Below are 19575 nucleotides of genomic sequence, written 5' to 3'. Positions count from 1 at the left end.
GGTTAATTTGCAGTTCAAATCTTTGGTTAGACTACTAACGGAGAGGTGATTAGTAGGAAAGGTAGGAACATGCAAAACAAAATTTAGGGTAATGGAAGGAGAGCAGTGAATGGAACCCTTTCCATGAATGGGAGAAAGGGAACCATTCGCCGCTCGAACAGTAACTCTACCAGAACAAGGAGAATAATGATGAAATACATGAGAGGAGCCAGTCATATGGTCAGTGGCACCGGAGTCTATGATCCAAGGATTGGAAACTACCGACGTACAATGACTACCGACCGGAATACCTAAGGCAAAGTAAGAGCCAGAAGAGGTAGTTGATGTAGGTGCTATGGAAGGTGCAACGGAAGATGGCTGGAGCAGGCGATGAAGGGCAAGTAGCTCATCCTGAGTAAAACCAGTGTCAGCAGAGGGGATTGTAGCAGTAGGAGCAGTAGCTTCAGTCAGATTGGCCTTCGGTTTGAGCTTCCCCCGGCCTCTTTTTGCTACTTTCAGCCTTGGTGTGATAGGGCCTGTGGCAATGCTCACATTTGACAGGCTCTTTGGAGGCAACATTACCACTGTCAGTAGTGGAAATAGGAGCAGGGCCTGCAGTAGTCTGTAGGGCAGACCTAGCAACAATAGGAGCTTGTAACATTGCAGCCCGACGAGTCTCCTCTGCATGAATCATGGTAAAGGACTGCTCCAGTGTAGGAAAGGGAGATTGGTTCATCACTTGCATTCTAAAAGGGTCATACTCCACATTCAAACTAGCCAAGAAGTCGTATACACGGACACTGTCGACGTGTTTACGGTTTTACGGTAGGTGGCAACATCAACAGGTATAGAGGGCTGATAAGTGGAGTAATGATCCAATTGCTGCCACAAGCTCTTGAGTGTAGCATAGTATGTAGTGGCAGACAACTTCTGAGTGAGCTTATTAGCCTTCTTGCGAATCTCATACACTTGGGCAGTATTCCCAACACGCCCATAAGTCTCTTTGGCAGCACTCCAGATCGCATGAGCTGTCTCTAGAAGTATGAAATTGTTGGACAGATCTGCTCGTATAGATTGCAGCAGGTAAGACATTGTTAGGCATATTTTATACCTCATTTTAATGCATTATTTGTATTCCAAGAACAGTGCTACTCGGGTATTTTTTGTCATTTTTCAGGTTTAGGGACATTTTGGTCAAAGTGTAGAATACATGTCTAATTGGAGTGCCAAATGCCAAGCTACAAGGTTGAAGAATTCAGCTGGGTTAGCTTTCCAATGCGTAGCGTCGGAAGTCACTTGATTACAAGCCGATTTGAGTTTAGAGAAGAAGAAGAGAGAAAAATCAAGCATAGAGGCATAATGGGAATTTTGGCAAATTGGAAATCTTTCGGGAAATATATATCGTCCGGAATTTAAAATGGTGCAACTTTAATTCTTGGGCTGGGTCCATCCGAGCCTAGGATAGAAAGATATAGCCCAAAAATGATTTTTAGTGAGGTTGACATTTATGATGAAAGAATAGAATAAAAAAAAAAGGGAAAAAATCTCTCTCTCTCTCTCATGTGATAACACTCGGCTATGGCTATGGGTGACGATTTTGTGCAAGACTCCTAATCAGAATGGCTGTTCAAGATTGAACTCTCACTGACCAAGATTGGGATAATTATATCGGTTCTATTAGGTGAACCGATTTGGAGTTAGTTACCTATTCTTCTATCCTTAGTCTTCTAAATAGGTTAAGTTTCTAAGTTTTAGGGATTTTAGTTTGTCTTTCTATTTTAGAACAAAGGGGAGAGGTGTATTTGGGTTGGGATCCAACCACGATTTGGGTGGTTCTTCTCTTGGTTTTTTATTTTTCTTCTTTCCTTTTTGTCTTAGAAAAAAAACAATATAAGAGGAGAGGAGGAGAAACGGAGGGTAGCTCTTACTCCCTCATCTTGCTTTTCTGCTTCTTCAGTTTTTTTGGTTTTATTCTTTTATGTTCTATTCTCTTTGTCTATTAAGCAATTCTGATTTCTGAGTGGGGCTGTAATCAACATTCAAGTTTGTGGAGTTATTGAGGATTAGAAGATTCAATTCAAAGCTGTTCTATTTTCTTCACGTTCTGCATTTTTTTTCCATCCTTTTATTTTGTTCTTCTCATTGTTAAAACAGAATTTATCTCCCCCCCTAAGATCATATGTGTAATTTTATTTAAGCACTTGTGTAATTTGTTCTTCAGAGTGACAGAGTCATCTTCATTGGATTGTGCAACTTCCTTAACCAGCTAGGTTCTTCTATTTTAATTAATTTTATTAGTTTTTTGTTTTTGATCTTTTAATTAGTTTTAGTTCTCTTAATTAGTTTAGATCACTCAACCAGTAATTGGTGTGCTCTGCCTAAGTGGAAATTGGATTAATCACCTCCCTATATTCGACGCGTAACTACGATTGACCCGTACGCTTGCGGTATTATTTTAAACTCAAACAAGTTTTTGGCGCCGTTACCAGGAAGGCGACATAATTCAGTTTTTAACCGATTTGGAGTACTTTGCATTATATTTAAAAAAAAAAAAGGAAGTTTGTGCTTTACTATTTTGCTTGTTTGGTTTTTGCGTTGCATGAGTGTTTGGAACCGATATTCTAAGCATCGTTTACAATGAGTAGAGAGACCAATCATGGGTGAGGAACAACCTAAAACCCTTCGGGACCGTTTTTATCCCGCTCGAATGGCACAACCATCATGTATTCATCTGCCGGCTGCCCAAGGAAATAATTATGAATTAAAATCCCAATTCATTAGTTTGCTGCCCCATTTTCATGGGTTGGCTTCTAAGGATGCCTATCTTTTCCTTAGGGAGTTTGAGGAAGTCTGTGTCCTCATTAAGATGCAACAACTTACAAATAATGCTGTAAAGGTGAGATTCATTACTTTTTTACTCAATGATGGAGCCAAGAAATGGCTTTACAGTTTGCCTAGAGATTCTATTACTACATGGGATCAATTTACTGTTGTCTTTCTAAAAAAATTCTTTCCTTTGCATAAAACGAATAAAATCAGGAATGATATTCTTCAATTTAGGCAAAAGCCAAATGAATCATTTTCCAAACTCATGGAGAGATTCAAAGATTTGCTCTAAGAGTGCCCTCACCATGGTCTTGATATGTGGCATCCATAGTTATTAAGGCGTCGCCTTGGCATCCTGGCGGTTTTGATGAGTCAAGGCGTTTGGGCGCCTTGGTGGAAAAGCGCTACTTCATTATTTTATTATATTTTTTACATTTTATTCTATTTTCTATGTTCTTATTGGTTATGTGTATATGATTTTCTTACATTGCGATACACCGAATCATTTAAAAACAAAACAAAATTAAAATATATAAAGTTTTATTCTATTTCTTATATTTTCATAGGCTTGTATACATTATTTCTGTATATTGTGTTACATGGAATCACCTAAGCCAAACAAAAACGGAAAAAAAAAACGAAAGTCCTCCTCACTCCTCACCGTCTCACCCATAACCAAAAGAGAAGAAAGAAAACCTGCGAAAGAGAAAAGGAGAAAAAGGAGCAGCGGCGAGGGCGACTGTCGCGACTCCCTCAGACCTCACTCCTCCCTCTCAGTCCCCATTTTCGACCGGCGTCCGGTGAGGCGATGACATCTCCAACCTTGTAAGTATTTTGCTTTTTTTTTTCTTTTTCTTTTTTCCTTAAAAAATCTGAACCCCTTCTAACATCTTCACTCTCCACTCTCCACTCCCCACTTTCCTGCTTTGGTATACCACGTGCTTTGATTAGTGATAGGGGTAAACATTTTTACAATAGACCCTTCGAGGCCCTAATGAAGAAATATGGGATCACCCATAAATTGGCCACCCCTTATCACCCCCAAACTAGTGGCCAAGTGGAAGTGTCTAATAGGCAAATCAAACAAATCTTAGAGAAAACCGTTAATCCCAACCGCAAGGATTGGTCTAACTGATTGGTAGATGCCTTGTAGGCTCATCGGACCGCGTACAAGACCGATCTCGGTTAATCTCCCTACCATCTGGTGTATGGGAAAGCATGTCATCTACTGGTTGAGTTAGAACACAGAGCATTTTGGACCATCTAGAAATTGAATTTTGATCTGTCTGATGCCGGTGCACATAGACGATTCCAACTATCAGAGTTGGAGGAAATTCGAAATGATGCCTATGACAATGCTCGGATTTACAAGGCAAAGACTAAAGCATTCCATGACAAACATATTCTCCGGAAATCATTTTAAGTTGGTGACAAGGTCTTGCTTTATAATTCAAAATTGCATCTTTTCCCAGGTAAGTTGAGATCCCGATGGGATGGCCCATATATTGTTCATAAAGTGTTCTCACATGGTGCTATTGAGGTTTTGAATCCAGGAAATGGTGAAATCTTCAAGGTCAATGGTTAATGCTTGAAGCCATTCATTGATATGCCATCTGCAACTATGGGAGAGGTCATGGATCTCCATGAGCCTCTCTACTCTGATGATGATTGATCGCCTGTGGTAACATCCCTCTTCTTTGTCTTTTTTTTATTTTTTTTTATTTTTTATTTTATTTCTTTCATGAATTGAGGACATTGCATATTTTAAGTATGGGGAGAGGCATGAGTTTATTTGTGAATCCTTTCTTTGGTTTAAGTTAGAGTTTGTAGCCTCTTTGATTTATTTTTGAAAGATTTTGAGAACATCCAAATATCCTACACTTTGAAGTAATAAAAATTCCGTAATGAGGAAGGGAATTGGAATATATTTCAAGGTGGGATTTTAAAACAATTAAGTAAAATCAAAACCACTGTCTACTGAGAGAGCCAATTTTGTTAGTCGTCTTGTTGACACGGGTTTTGGTTAGGAGTTAAGGCTGGACCGTGGTACATTTGCATGATATAGTTGATTGCAAAAAGAAAAAAAAAGTTGTTCATTGATCCAGTCTTAACTTGTAGCCTATTTGGCTTGAGTAAGTAAGCCCGATAGGATTTGGCCTGCTCTCCCCCCCCCCTTCCCCCCTCCCCCCCCCCCTTCTGATGACAAACTTTTGTGGTTGCCCTCCCCCAATGGCCGATTCACCTCCTTCTCTGCTTGGAACTTTGTTCGCCACTCCGCCCCCATTATCCCTTGACATAACCTTGTCTGGTTCAGAGGCCACATTCCCCGCCATAGCCTCACCACCTGGAGAGCCCTCCGCCTTTGCCTCCCAACCCAAGCCTTCCTTATTCACCATCACATCCATGCTTCCCCCACCTGCTCCCTTTGTTGGAACGGTCTCGAAGACATTCCCCACCTCTTCTTTGACTGCCCTTTCACCTCTACCATCTGGAAAAAAACCCTCTCTTCCATTTGGCACCGTAGCAGAAGACCCCTTCCTTTTGACAGAGAATGGCCGCTGGGTGGCCAAGTCCTTTTCAGGGACCTCGATCTGCGACATCATTGGCAAGCTAATCTTTGGAGCTGCTGTTCACCACATTTGGATGGAGCGTAACATTAGGAGATGGATTTCCAACTCTCGATCTTATGATCTGATTTGGAAAGCCATCTCCTTTGATGTCTCTTCCAAGCTCAGCCATCTCCCTCTTTGTGCTATCAGAGACACCCCTAGAAATAGGCACATTGCAGTTTTTTGGGGTCTTGATCTGACCTCCCTTTTTATTGCCACCTCTGCGTAGGTCTGCTTTGCTTCTCCCCTCCCCCCTCTTCCCTTGTATATTCCTTTCTCTCTTTTCCCTGCCCCCTCCTAGGGTATGGTAATACATATTTATTCACCCAAAAAAAAGTAAGCCCGAGGGGTGTTTTACACCTAATTCCTTAAAGCCGTCTGGTTTAAGAGTAATTGGCCTAAAGCTCGCTACAAGAGCCACCTAAAAAGCTTAAGAGGTCAAGACATTGCACGATTGGAGTAGAATAAATAAAAAAAAAAAAAATTCAAAGTTTGAACTCATACTGCATCAATTTCTAAAGCCACAAAGTAACAATCAAAAGATAAATGCACTGAGAATCTATTCCAACACTGCTTGGTAACTTGGGTGTCGGGTGCAAGCCCTGCATGTCATTCAAGCCAAACATAGTAGAGGAACATTTGAGTTCAATACTTGGAAATATATGGCAAAGTGAAATTGAGATTGTGTATGTGCTTAAAGGTTCTACCAAAACTCCGAGCTGAAGTCTTTTGTAGCCTAGATGACCTACTCGATCTAATCTCGAGGGAAAATAGTGTGACTAACCTAAATCCCAAAGTTTCACTAATTTAGATGTATGACAGTTCTCCAACTCAGAGTGGGATAATAAAGTTTAAGTGTGGGGGAATATCTAGAAAATCTCAAAGTAAGATGGATTTACAATTGAATTTTGTGTGTGTATTCACTGCAAACACTCACGAGACACAACTCGTCCACTAACCTAGGGGTTTAAAGGCTTGTTGCACATGCTAAGTGCAATCGTGATTCCTACCAAAGTGAGCTAAGATTTTCGTTTTGTTTTGCTTTCTAAGTTTTTTTCTTTTTTGCTCGAGGACAAGCAAAGTTTAAGTATGAGGGTATTTGTTAGGCATATTTTATACCTCATTTTAATGCATTATTTACTGTCATTTTATTCCAAGAACAGTGCTACTTGGGTATTTTCTGTCAATTTTCAGGTTTAGGGACATTTTGGTTAAAGTGGAGAATACATGTCTAATTGGACCGCCAAACACCAAGCTACAAGGTTGAAGAATTCAGCCGGGTTAGCTTTCCAATGCGTAGCGTCGGAAGTCACTTGATTACGAGCCAATTCGAGTTTAGAGAAGAAGAGAGAAAAATCAAGCATAGGGGCATAATGGCAATTTTGGCAAATTAGAAACCTTTCGGGAAATATTGGATATTGGGCTCATATCGTCCGGAATTTAAAATGGTGCAACTTTAATTCTCGGGCTGGGTCCATCCGGGCCAAGGATAGAAAGATATAGCCCAAAAATGATTTTTAGTGAGGTTGAAAATCTCTCTCTCTCCCTCATGTGATAACACTCAGCTATGGCTATGGGTGACGATTTTGTGCAAGACTCCTAATCAGAATGGCTGTTCAAGATTGAAGACTCTCATTGATCAAGATTGGGCTAATTATATCGGTTCTATTAGGTGAACCGATTTGGAGTTAGTTACCTATCCCTCTATCTTTAGTCTTCTAAATAGGTTAGGTTTCTAAGTTCTAGGGATTTTAGTTTGTCTTTCTATTTTAGAACAAAGGGGAGAGTTGTATTTGGGTTGGGATTCAACCACGATTTGGGTGGTTCTTCTCTTGGTTTTTTTTAATTTCATTCTTTCCCTTTTGTCTTAGAAAAAAAACGATATAAGAGGAGGAGAGGAGAAGAAACGGAGGGTAGCTCTTTCTCCCCCATCTCGTTTTTCTGCTTCTTCAGTTTTTTTGGTTTTATTCTTTTATGTTCTATTCTCTTTGTCTATTAAGCAATTCTGATTTCTGAGTGGGGCTGTAATCGACATTCAAGTTTGTGGAGTTATTGAGGATTAGAAGATTCAATTCAAAGCTGTTCTATTTTCATCAAGTTCTGCGTTGTTTTTCCATTCTTTTATTTTGTTCTTCTCATTGTTAAAACAGAATTTTATCTCCTTCTCCTAAGATCATATGTGTAATTTTATTTAAGCACTTTTGTAATTTGTTCTTCGTTATCGGGGTGCGGCGAATTCAAGTGACGGGCTAGAGTGACGGAGTCATCTTCATTGGATTATGCAACTTCCTTAACCAGCTAAGTTCTTCTATTTTACTTAATTTTATTAGTTTTCTGTTTTTGATCTTTTAATTAGTTTTAGTTCTCTTAATTAATTTAGATCACTCAACCATTAATTGGTGTGCTCTGTCTAAGTGGAAATTGGATTAATCACCTCCCTGTGTTCGACCCGTAACTACGATTGACCCATACGCTTACGGTATTATTTTAAACTCAAACAGACATCACCATGGCATCATTGGACAGCCACTTCTCTTTCGGAGACCCATCAGCCGAGATAGGGTTGGCCAAGGATATGGCCAGTCAGCCCTCGACCAGCAATGGTCAAATAGGTGGTCCGAGGCCACTTGAGATAGTTGGAACCATCAAGCTTGATTGGATTTTGGAACTGAAAAAGGAAGGAGGTCTGTCCAGGGCAGCCATCTTGCCCAGAAGTTGTAGAAGAGGAGTCTGAACCTGTCATGATGATTCAAGAAATTCTCCAACAAGAGGCAGCAGAAATATCTCCAAGAAATATTCAATGAGAGAGGCTGAAAAACTCGATCGAGTACTCTTTAATGATGAGAGAAGAAGTCCTCAAAATTTCACACCAAACGGAGAAGGAGAACTATAAGAGACAATTCAGCAAAAACTTGGTGGGCACCCTTGTATGCTGAAATTGATCCAAATAGGTAAGGAATCCTGTTGGGGCCAATGAAAACAACTCAGAATCTGAGGCTGAGAGCAAGGTCGAGTGGCCTTCTTGAAGACTGAAAACAGCCCAGAAAAGAAACAGCAGCCGCAAGCAACTCTAAACCTAGAAATCGATGTAGAATTGGATAGGAAATCGATTTGGGGTTAGGGTTCTTCAAAGAAAGGGTGTAGGAATGGATAGATGCTGGAGATGGTTGCGGATGAAGCTCCAATAGAGGGGAGATCAACTCAGAAATTAGACGAGGCTGAATCTTCGAAAGCTTGGAGAACAGCAAAATCGTAAGGAGAAAGGCAGCATCTATCGGATATAGAGAAATAATTTATAACATGGGAAAAGGTGTTAGGTTTTAGAGTAAAAAGAGAAGAAAGAAGTGAAGCTCCAAGAGAGACAAAGTTCAAACACGATTTGGTGTAATCTGTTTTCTCTCTCAACTAGAGACAAACAGCCTTATATTGAAAAGAATATTTAATTACACTTAGGCCCTTCACCTAATACAAATAACACATAGAATACATAAAAAGGGGTTTATGTACAAGTATACCCCTGAAACAACTATTCTTAACACTCCCCCTCAAGCTGGGTGGTATATGTCATACATACCCAGCTTGTCTAACATAAAACTAAAGTGATGAGAACTAAGTCCTTTGGTGAATATGTCTGCCACTTGTACATTTGTCTTCACAAAAGGAGTACAAATAGTCTTAGACTCTATCTTCTCCTTGATACAGTGTCTATCAACCTCAACATGCTTTGTCTGGTCATGTTGAACCAGATTGTGAGCAATACTGATGGCTGCCTTGTTATCGCAGTATAGACTCATAGGTTCAGTTGTCTCAAACCCCAATTCTTGAACAAGTTTCTTCAACCACAAGATTTCACACACACCATGGGCCATGGCTCTAAACTCTGCTTCAGCACTTGACCTTGCTACCACAGGTTGCTTCTTACTTCTCCAAGTGACTAAGTTTCCCCCAACAAAAGTACAGTATCCAGAAGTGGACCTTCTATCCAAAATAGACCTGGCCCAATCAGCATCTGTATAAACTTTGATTCTTAAGTGATCATTCCTAGAGAAGAGAAGTCCCTTTCCAGGACATGACTTTAGGTACCTGAGGATTCTATAAACTGCATCAAGATGTCCCATCTTGGGTGCATGCATAAACTGACTCACCACTCCAACAGCATAAGTTAGGTCAGGTCTGGTGAGGGAAAGATAGATTAGCTTGCCTACTAATCTCTGGTATTTTTCAGCATCAACAAGAGGTTCGCCACAATCTTCCCCCAGTCTGTGGTTCTGCTCAATAAGGGAGGAGATTGGTTTGCACCCTAAGTAACTTGTCTCTGTAAGTAGATCAAGAACAAACTTCCTTTGGCAAACACTGATCCCTTGCTTGGACCTTGAAACTTCAATCCCCAAAAAATACTTCAATGGACCGAGATCTTTGATCTCAAACTACCGAGCCAAATAAAGCTTAAGTTTTGAGATTTCAGCTTCACTATTTCTTGTGACCACAATGTCATCAACATAAACAATGAGAGTTGTAGTAGTACTGCCCTTCCTTTGTATAAACAATGTCTGATCAGCTTGACTTTGAGTATACCCATTCTGTAGGAGGGCTTGTCTAAACCTCTCAAACCAAGCCTTAGGAGACTGTTTGAGTCCATAAAGAGCCTTCCTAAGACGACAAACTTTCCCATTATCACCAGTAAGCTTGAACCCAGGAGGATGATACATATACACCTCTTCTTCTAGGTCACCATGTAAAAATGCATTCTTCACATCAAGTTGGTACAATGGCCAATCAAGATTTGCAGCCACTGAGAGAAGTACACGGATGGAGTCGTGCTTGGCTACTGGGGCAAAGGTCTCCTGATAGTCAATGCCATACACCTGTGTATAACCCTTAGCGACCAGTCTTGCCTTATACCTCTCCACAGTACCATCAGACTTGAACTTGACCATGAAAACTCATCTGCATCCAACAGGGGTCCTCCCTTTAGGAAGCTCAACAAGGTCCCAAGTGTGATTCTTCTCCAGAGCCAACATCTCTGTATTCATTGCTTCTCTCCATTTTGGATCTACCATAGCTTCTGCTACATTCTTGGGAATAGATATGGAAGAGATAGCCACAGAAAAGGCTATACCTGTAAGGGAGATAGAATCATAGAAAACAAACTTAGCAATGGGATTAGTACATGCCCTAGTGCCCTTGCGGTGGGCAATAGGAAGATCTAAGTCTGAGGATATAGAAGTAGAGGAAGGTATACCTATCTCGATGGATGGAAGTTCAGGATGAGGAAACAAAGCAGGGTTTTGGCAGGTCTTCTTTATAGGAAGCCATGAAGCAGGATTTCTCCTATCTTTCATATACACCAGTAGCTCCCCCTGTTCTCTATTCACCTGTGCACTGGGAGACTCCCCCTCAACAACATTATCCACAGGAGGCTCCCCCTCAACAACAGTATCCACAGAACTTTTCTTTCCCTTGTCAATCTGAAAAGGAGAAATAGAAATAGGGGAGAAAAGAGGAACTGAAACAAACTCTGGAACCTCTTCACCCTCTACACTACCCCGAGATGAACACTCCCCCTGAAGAGGTGACCGAAAATAAGGAATAGTTTCAAAGAAATGGACATCTTTGGAGAGAAGCCACCGACGTGTAGGGGGATGATAACACTTATAACCTTTGGATGTGGAGGAATACCCAAGAAAGATGCACTTTAAAGCCTTAGGATCCAATTTAGTGCGGGCAGATTTGCTAATATGGACATAGCAAATGCACCCAAACACCCTTGGTGGAAGAGAGAAGGAAGAAGAACAGGGAGGTAAGACCTCAAGTGGAACTTTGAAGTTCAAGACACTAGATGGCATGTGATTAATAAGAAAGATAGCAGTGAGGAGGGCATCAGACCAAAAGGTTTTTGGAACATGCATGGTAAACCAAAGGGACCTAGCCACCTCAAGAAGATGGCGATTTTTTCTTTCAGGCATCTCATTTTGTTGTGGGGTATCAATACAGGCACCTGATGAATAATGCCATGGTTAGAAAAAAAGGTTTCCAAACCACTATACATATACTCCCCACCTTTGTCAGAACGAACAATTTGGATCCGGGTTTGAAATTGGGTATATACTAACTCATAAAAATTTGTAAATGCAACATGGACATCACTTTTGTGTTTCAACAAGTACACTCAAGTAACCCGAGAATAATCATCAATAAAAGACACAAAGTAGCGGAAGCCACGCAAAGAGGTAACAGGGGAAGGCCCCCAAACATCAGTATGGATAAGATGAAAAGGTGAAGTAGATCGATTACCATTGGATGTATAAACTATTTTACAACTTTTGGCAAATAAACAAGGTTCACAATGAAAAACATGAGAGATAGGAAAGGCGGTAAATAAGTGAGGTAACTGTTTCCTCATAACAGAAAAAGAAGTGTGTCCCAACCGACGATGCCAAAGCAAAATATCCTCTTGAGTACATCCACCTTCTTGCCCACAAACGTAGGATTGAGGTTGTATAGCAGGGGAAGCACCAGTCTCCAAAACATATAAGCCATTAGCTTCATGACCACTGCCAATCACCTTCCTCGTCACCAAATCCTAAAAAAGACAATGGGTAGGAAAGAAGGTGACAAAGCAGTTCAAAGATTTAGTCAGTTGGCTAACAGAAAGAAGGTTAGTAGCAAAGTTGGGAACATGAAAAACAGACTTCAAGGGTAAGCAAGGTGTAACTTGGATATCTCCCTTACCAGAGATGGAAGAGAATGAACCATCAGCAATTTTTATCTTATCTTTCCCAGAACAAACAGAGTAGGAATTATATAGCTGAGACCTACCAGTCATATGATCCGTGGCGCCCGAGTTAATAACCCAAGGTGTGGTGCCGGAGGAGGAAGAGGCCTGTAGTGCAGTAGAAGTAGGAGCAGCAGGTGAACCATCCAGATGGGCTACAACTCGGCGAAAGGCAGTAATGTCAGCTGGGGAAAGAGAAGAGGAATCAGCTTCAATGACCCCAACATGAGCCTTAGGCCCCTTCTTACGCTGTCCCTTCAGTCCCCCAGAGGAACCAGGAGGGGGCTTCCCATGGAGATCCCAACAGAAATCCTTCATATGGCCAGATTTTCCACAATGGTTACATAAGAATCGGCTCTTCGAAGATCCCTTAGCAGCCCCCTTATCAGCTCCCTTAGGGGAGTCCTGAGAGGTGGAAGAAACAAGAGCAGATCGCTCAACAGTGGGGTTGATACTAGTCCCCATGGCACCCCTACGGGTTTCCTCACTCTGTAGATATCCACACACCTCCTCCAGTGAGGGAAGACTAGGTCGGCCAAGGATTTGTACCCTTAGAGGCTCAAATTCAGGATTCAGGCCACCAAGAAGAAATAGTACCCTCTCCTTCTCAAACAACCTGTGTACCTTGACTTCATCATCAGGACACAGCTGAAGATCTCTATAGTGATCATACTCCTCCCACAGGCCCACAACAAGACAATAGTAGTCAGAGATGCTTCTATCACCCTGGCATAGGCTAACAATCTATTGGAGAAGTTGGTACACCTTTGTAGAGTCTCCAACACGATCAAAGATACAGGCTACACTATCCCAAATGTCTTTGGCAGTCTCCTTACCCATAAACCTCCGTCCAATCTCAGGCTTCATTGAGAAAAGAAGCCAAGCCATCACAAGAGAGTTCTCAATGTCCCATTTGGAATACCCTTGGTCGGTAGGAAGAGGAGCCTTGATGCTGCCATTTATGTACCCCATCTTTCCCCTACACCTAAGGATCAGTTTCATGGATCGGGACCAATCTAGGTAATTGGTATTGTCCAACTTGACAATGGGAAGCTGCACATTTGGGTTCTCATATGAAGGAACAAAGGGTGATGCAGCAATTTGGTCTGCAGACAAAGGCAAGGCTGTTTCCACATTTTTGTCACCCATATTTACCTTAAATCAAATACTTAGTAAGTCCAAACAACTGTATTCCAACCACAACAACTGCCCCTTGAACACAGCAGTAAAAAAGAGGCAAAAACAGAGACCAGAAAACTGAAAAAGGCTTGTAAAACCTCAACAAAGCAGCAAACAGCAGCGGAGCAACAAGGGCAAGTCTTCTTTACCCAAAAACGATGCTGAAAGGCCCAAAGAATGTAGCAGACAAAGCTCAATCGAAGAGCTGGATCACTTCAAGAACTCTGACTGGCAGAAAAGGGTGCAGAATGTGTCTGGCCGAAACTCAGATTCTATCCTCTGATGCTGCCAGTAGACTTGAGATGATCAAATGGCAAGAAAGGGGACTTCCAAACGAAGCTAGAGCATCTGGTTGCTCTCTATTTGGTTGTCAAACAAGGAAGAAACAGCTTGGTGAAGATACCCTAAGGTTTCCTTCGCAAAACCAGCAAGAACAAGGAGATGGAGGCTAACTCTAGCCTTCCACGCAACCTTCAAACACCTTCAAACTCTAAGAACAAATTGCTTTGATACCATGTTAGGTTTTAGAGTAAAAAGAGAAGAAAGAAGAGAAGCTCCAAGAGAGACAAAGTTCAAACACGATTTGGTGTAATCTGTTATCTCTCTCAACTAGAGACAAACAGCCTTTTATTGAAAAGAATATTTAATTACACTCAGGCCCTTAGCCTAATACAAATAACACATAGAATACATAAAAAGGGGTTTATGTACAAGTATACCCCTGAAACAACTATTCTTAACAAAAGGAGGTAGGTTGGAGGGCAACAACTAGATCGTAAGATCACCTCATTAGTGCTGCCATAAGGTGAAGGATGGAAACCAAGAGAAGGAGAGAAGGGATCGAAGGTAGAAGAAAGGGAAAAGAGAAGGTAAGAGAAGAGATGGAGGGTTTGGGAGATTGGATCAGAATAGGGTTAGCTTTGATACCATGTTAGCTAAATTGAGAATGAGAGAATGAGAGAATGTGAGAATGACTTGAGTGAGTTGTGACTCTCCTCAGTCCCTCTATATAGATTTCATTAATTAGGACAGAATTACAAGTATACCCTCCATAGCCAACTATGATAGCTAAGGAGAGAAATAAAGAAACAAAATAACAAAGGAAATGCCCAAAGTACCCTTATCGGGTTACCTAACATAAGTGTTTGTCTTGGTTTTTGGCAAAAGCGTCTGTCTTGGTTTCTAGCATAAATAAGTGTTTGTATACCAAGGTTTCCCACCGAACCGAGATGACCGAGACCACCAAGATCTCGAGACAATGCATTCCTTCTATTTTGCCTAGCATCTCGTCTTGGCTTTGCAAAAAACCGAGATATTACCGAGATCTCGACGAGTTCTTGTTCCATGGCATAAACAAACTTTTCTATTCATTCAAATCGTCGGAACTCTCAAGAGCTGATTACATGTTTATATAGCCTAACGGCTGAAACAAAAATAGAAAGTAAAGTCTAACTAGGATTCCCAATTAGGAGTACAACTCAAACATAACTAGGAAACTAAAAGTCTAATAATAAAATAAAACCTCAACAGCCCACGATTTTTACTGCTGGTGTGGGGGAATCTCTACACTTGCGGCTGTACTTTTTGGCATACGGCCTAGATACATCAACTCCTCTAAGCCAGCTGTCCAGGTGGGGCCCATATCACTGTTCATGCGAACAGTATCACGTGAACAGAACTCAGGTATTGTTCACGTGAACAGTACTCAGATACCGTTCATGTGAACAGTGTTTTTGCCCTTTTCTTCATGCGTTGATCTACATCATAGAGTCAAAGAAGATGAAGCTTGCACGGACCAAGTTAGTATGACCTGCCAAGAATGTTGGAACAATTATGAGAGGAGATTACATCAACAAGGAATAACCCCTACCACTTGGCTCGAGATGAAAGAAGTATTGAAGGGAATGTATCTTCCATCAACCTTCAAAGCACGGCTGCATGATCCGCTCAACTCACTATAGCAAGGAGCCCTATCAGTAGCAGACTACATGCAACAATTTGATGCACTTGCCTCACGTACCGGACTTAACGGAGATGATGACCATCTGCTGTCCCGTTTCAAATTGAGACTGAGACCAGAGATCTGGAAGGAAATGGGCTCGACAGATCATCAGGACTGTTTCCAGAAGACGCTACGGGTAAAGGAATTGTTGAAGACTTCAATGAGGTGGTTTGGTTTTTAAGTCGGGGAGGACAACATGAAGATTCCAGTCAATGTGATATCTGACAAACCCGCCGCTCGCCCCGTCACACCCATCCCTACACATGCATAGAGTAAGGGAAAGACTCCTATGGTCAGCAGCAGTAGCATGCAATGGTTCCATTGTCAGGAGTTTGGAAGTGTCGCAAAATTCTGCCCTTTGTGACAACAGTTGAATGCAGTGGTTACTAAAACAATTGAGGAAGATGATGAAGTGGAGGTGACTAAGCCATACTCAGTTAACCCACTTGATGATGATGCTGACTATTGTGGCGAGGACATTCAAGGTGTCAATCTTATATGTCTTGACACTGCCACTGATACTAAGGAAGAGAGCGACATTGAAGAGGACTAGGAGATTGGTACTACTATAAAGATTGAGGTTGGAGATTCCCACGGATACACCCTTTATAGTTGAAACTGGGCCAGAGATGGAACATATTGTGTTTGCAATTTTGCCAAAGTTCTTTGAGGAGAGAGAGCCACGTCTTGAGGACTACATCTCTAGGTACTGTGAAAGGCCAGAGTATTTTACGGGCTAAAGTTGGACATACACCACACCAAGCTTATCCCTAAACTTACTAAAAATCGTGGATGAGTTTTTTTAAGTCAGGGGGAGCTGATCTAGTACAGGTATGCATGTAGGAGGAAGAAGGCAGGTCAGCAGACAATGATTAAGGTCCTAGGTCAGAACCAGGCCATAACAGTGGCTACTGTTCTGGTTCTGATCCTTAACTATTTGAGCTACCAAACCAGGTCGCGTGGACCAGACTTGGGTCTCGCATGGCCTAGTGTGGGCCCCATGAAGACAGATGGAATGGGAAGGTATGGGAGCTGCCAAGATCTTTTTGGAGTTACTAATTGCATAGTTTCTAGTTTCCTGTTATAGCTACTTTTAGTTTCTATTTTCGTGTAATAGCTACTTAGTGAACAAGTTAGTCTATGCAGGAGTTTCTATTCCAGTTACTTTCTATTTCCATTGTGTTAGTTTCCTTTTTTTAATTGCTTGTCAGCCAAGCTACTGTTAGAGTTTATGTAATAAGGGTACTTTAGGAACTAGTTCATTGCCTAGTTGTCTTATATTGTAATTCCCCTTTTTTTTTTAACTTTTACCTCCCTAAGGACATGTATGTAATTCCTTTCAACCTTCTACTTCATCTTTCTCCTTGTTCTCCTACATTATTTAAATTCCAACTTGGTATCAGAGCACTCTCCGGTTCTGATTTGAGAGTCGTCCTACAAGCTCACCGCCTCCTCTCCCTCTCTTTGGAACCCTAGGTTACAAAGAGGTTCCAAGGAAAGGGCTACTATGTGAAAACATTAAAGGAATCATGCCATATGTCTTGATGAAGACTATGGAAGCACCAAGATAGGTATTCCATGTCAAGATTTGGCTATTTGAATCTCAAATCATCAAAAGGACTGTTCAAACTGGGTTACCGCCAGCTCTTGAGTTCATAGCTTCTCTATTCTTCATCCAGCATTTGTTGAAGTTATGTCTTGGCTCATTGAAATCGCCCTAGGCTTCCCTTTCAATCCCCCAAAAGCCTCATTTAAAAAGAAGAAAGCCCAAGGACTGCAACTCATTTTTAAGCTACTGCTATAGTACCGCCAGTTCTGGAAATATTTTCTGATTTCTCCTTCATCAAGCAATATATGGGAATGGGGCTGGGCTCGCTAGAGTCACCCAAGGGGTGGCTTTCAACCCCACAAGGCCTTGTTTACTGAAGAGGAGAGTTGGTGGAGCACAACTCATCCTCCTCCAAGCTTCCAGGTACCACCAGATTTGTTGTTTTGCCCTATTTTTTTCTTGAGATAATTAGTATGGTGAGTTTGGTCGCTATTGGTTGGTGAGTTACATCATTTGGGACTTATATGTTGTCATGGAATGAATTTAGATCACGAAGGGTGTTTGTGATTTGGTTTTGTCCAAGTTTTTTATGGTTACCTACTTGTTGGAATTTTTTTGTGTATAGAGAAGAATTTTTTGAGTAGATGTACTCCCCATTTGGTTTGGGCTACGTCCCCACTTTCTACGTGTGTTCCTACATTATGTCAGAGGTCGGAGGGAAGAGGCCAAGGGAGACCTCGAGGAAATGACAGGGATAGATTCACCTGTGATCATTGTGGGAAATCTGGGCATACTAGAGAGAGATGTTGGATGCTTTCTGGCTGGCCCCTTGGTATGCATGGCAGCAGGAGAGGGGGGAGCCATAGGACACACTATGATGACTGAGGTTGAACCTATGGGATATCTATCTGGACTACAAACAGACACTAGTTCTCTCACTCAGGATGATATTGCAGCATTTCGCAGGGTTTTGTCATATCTGGATAGCTCTTCTTCTACACCTACAATACAAGATTCTTCAGCTTCCACCTTACAAGACTCTAGTTACTCTACATCTGCTTCTTCCATTGCTTCTTCTGTTACAATTTATGTAATAGGGGTACTTTAGTCACTGGTTTATTGCAAGTAATATTGAGTTGTAATTTTATATTTTGTTTCTTTTTACCTTTTACCTCCCTAGGGAGGCATATGTAATTCCAAGGACATTATTAATGAATCAAATAAGTGAGTGGAAAACATCTCCAATACACCACGATTTCTCTCATTCCTCTTTTTTTTCTTTCTCTTCTTCTTCCTTCTTCTCTCCTTCTCTTCTTAGCTAATACTCCTTTTTCCTTACTAGAATCGATCCATACCTAGTTTCTAACTTGGTATCAAAGCTGGTTTGAGAGTCGACCATGCTCACTTTTCTTCTGCACCTCTCTTTGGAACCCTAGAAAAGTAGAGGGTTCCAATAGAGGCTATACTATGTAAGATACTACACATTGAAGATTCAATGGAGTTCTATTCTCCAAAGCAAAACCTAATGGAGAAGAGTTTGGGGACTGTAAATGTCGAATAAAGCCCTAGAAGCTCCAGCAGAGTTACCCAGCTCCGACCTTCTTGCTTTTGTTTCTCCCTCATCACATCATCTTTTGCCATGGAACCATGCTTGTTAGAATTGCCTAGAGGTACTCTTTCAAGCCCCTAGGTACTCGGTTGGTGAAGTGACATGGTTTGGGAGCACAAATCATTTTCTTACAGCCTCACAGGTACCGCTAGATTCTGGTTTGCTTCTCTGTTTCACCTAAAATGACTTGTGGTTTGTTGGATAGTTGCTGTTGGTTGAAGAGTCACATTATTTGAGTAGTATTGGTTATTATAGAATGGGGCTAAGGTGTAGGAGGTGTCTTTGACTTAGTTATCTTCAAGAAACTATTGTTCATCTGATTGCTGGTGGTGTGTTTGCTTACTGGTATGTTTCTTTGGGTGGAGTGTACTCCCCATTGGTTGAGATATCACATTGGTTTGTTACGTGTGTGCTAAGTAAGTGCATATCATAACTGGATCTGGGTCTGAAGTTAGTGGACCTGTGGAAGCTTCAACTAGTAGTTCGGGTGGTACATACCTCAATATGACTCTACTTGATAATCCTAATACCCAAATATCTCTTGTGAAGTTGGAAAACACCAACTATTTGGATTGGCCTTACTCTGTGAAGTTGTCTCTGTGAAGTAGGGGGAAATTGGGTTACATTATTGGTTCTATTAAGGCCCCTGCAATGACTGATCCCACATATTTGGAATGGGAGTGAAAACTCCACTGTCATGACTTGGCTGATTTTCTCCATGAAGCCAGAGATAGGTAGAAGATTTACGAGAAAAGAGACTAGGAGATTTGGGACAGTGCCTCTAAGACATTTGACCAAGTGGGTGACTTGGCAATGGTCTATCAAATTCTTTAAAGGGTAATCACTATGAAGGAAGGTGACCAAAGCATTTCTGAATATTACAACACTGTCATTGGTCTCTGGGAAGAGTATGACCACTATAGGGACCTCCAGTTGTCCAATCCTGAAGATGAGGCAAAGGTATATAAGACAATTGAAAAGGAACGTGCCCTTATTTTTCTTGGTGGGCTTAATCCAGAATTTGAGCCAATTCAACTGCAAATTTTG

General features: G+C 41.4%; 1 protein-coding gene and 1 non-coding gene across 2 annotated transcripts in view; both read right to left on the bottom strand.

The window, feature by feature from the left end:
* Positions 1–19575, bottom strand: part of LOC122666120 (plant cysteine oxidase 3) — a 41035-nt gene that overhangs the window by 4586 nt on the left and 16874 nt on the right. The gene's annotated exons all lie outside the window — the stretch shown is intronic.
* On the bottom strand, positions 3011–3117 carry LOC122666351. Its single transcript, XR_006333543.1, has one exon. It is a non-coding gene; the product is annotated as a small nucleolar RNA R71 (small nucleolar RNA).

Source organism: Telopea speciosissima, chromosome 6 (assembly GCF_018873765.1).
Source record: "Telopea speciosissima isolate NSW1024214 ecotype Mountain lineage chromosome 6, Tspe_v1, whole genome shotgun sequence".
NCBI classification, from domain to species: domain Eukaryota; kingdom Viridiplantae; phylum Streptophyta; class Magnoliopsida; order Proteales; family Proteaceae; genus Telopea; species Telopea speciosissima.
Note: the sequence above shows the minus strand (reverse complement) of the source record. Positions and strands in the feature narration are given on the sequence as shown.